Below are 1,402 nucleotides of genomic sequence, written 5' to 3' on the forward strand. Positions count from 1 at the left end.
ATGGTATGTTACTTACTCTAGGAACTAAGGTACTCATGACAATATTCATGAGGTATAAACATGGATACATAACAAGCGACAAACAGAACATGCTATAGGTATCAAACCGTGACATACCAAAGGCAAACATGATCATTGCTTGTAGATATAAAATACTATGCATATCCAATTAACAATATCATAAAAGATAAGTCAAGAGGTACCCGCCTCCAATGAGAAGATCGTATCCGAATAAATCCTCGTCGAGACACCGTCTCGAATCAAAGTCCTGTAATACATGATATACAGATTTAGCTAAATACATATAAATAAATTAGCTAAATCAAATCCTCGAGAAGCTAACATAAATCCAGATCCAATCATAAACCCTAATTGGATCACCTAACTCCTCAATCGTTTTTAATTAATCCAAAACCTAAATCCAATTACACATGAATCTAAAACATGATCAACCACATGTTCCATTCTAAATTCATAGACCACATCAATTACAAACTGTATTAAGATCCCTACACTTACCTCGATTCACAGCCGAATAGAATAAGATCTAGTTCGTACTCGGAGTTACCTCCACAACTTACCAAATTTTCGAAGTTATCAGCCCTCGATTGAAAGAATCACTGCTGGATAATGTGGCCGAAACAACCTGACATTGCTGTCCTCCAACCTAAAATACCTCAGATTAGTGCTAAGATCATATTAAACATCCACAAAATAAGTGGCAGCAGTTTACCTTATGAGTGCCGGCAAGAAAACACTACAAGTTCTAGCGCCGATGGCTGCGATGCACTCCCGACAAAGGATGCAGTGCGGTGATGTCTGAGATTTACACACTGAATTGCACATCAGAGCTACAAACCGCTCCAAATCACCACCGATCACACTCTAATTCACAAAACATAGCTTACCTCAACCTAGTTGCTCGCGGAAACAGGGAACAGAGGAATGAGGTGTTGAGGTTGGCTGCTCACAACAATCAGGAGAGAAGGTGTAGTGAAGTACGGCAGAGGGCTAGGGATTCGGCTGCCGGTGAGGAGGCGTCGGCTGGAGATTAGGGCACGACTGAATAACTAGGGTAGAAGAAAGTGGCAGTGTCAGCTGTCAGTGTCGGCTTCTTGCTTCAAGCCATTGGTGGTCGACCGCGTTGCTCGGGTAGCTGGCGATCTGAGATCGGCGCGGCGGAGAGTGAATGGAGGAAGGCAGCGACGCGATAGGGAAGAGGAAGAGTCGGTGCTGCTCGGCCGGAAAAAGGGAAAGAGACGGGGAAACTGAAACTTGGCTGGCGTCAATCGGAGAGGAAGGGGAAGGAAGAACCGTCAGTGTCGCATGGGTTAAGGCAAGGCGTCGGGTTCGGCAGGGGGAGAAAGAGGGAAGCACGCGGGAGAAAAAAAACAAAGGGAAA

At 44.5% G+C, this 1,402-nt stretch overlaps 1 long non-coding RNA gene across 1 annotated transcript; it reads right to left on the reverse strand.

Moving 5' to 3' along the window:
• Positions 1-225: 225 nt before the first annotated feature.
• On the reverse strand, positions 226-1,402 carry LOC121983092. The gene is made up of 4 exons (XR_006112379.1): positions 909-1,402; positions 734-833; positions 582-667; positions 226-268 (listed from the first exon to the last, which is right to left on the reverse strand). It is a non-coding gene; the product is annotated as an uncharacterized LOC121983092 (long non-coding RNA).

Source organism: Zingiber officinale, chromosome 5A (genome assembly GCF_018446385.1).
Source record: "Zingiber officinale cultivar Zhangliang chromosome 5A, Zo_v1.1, whole genome shotgun sequence".
Lineage (NCBI taxonomy): Eukaryota > Viridiplantae > Streptophyta > Magnoliopsida > Zingiberales > Zingiberaceae > Zingiber > Zingiber officinale.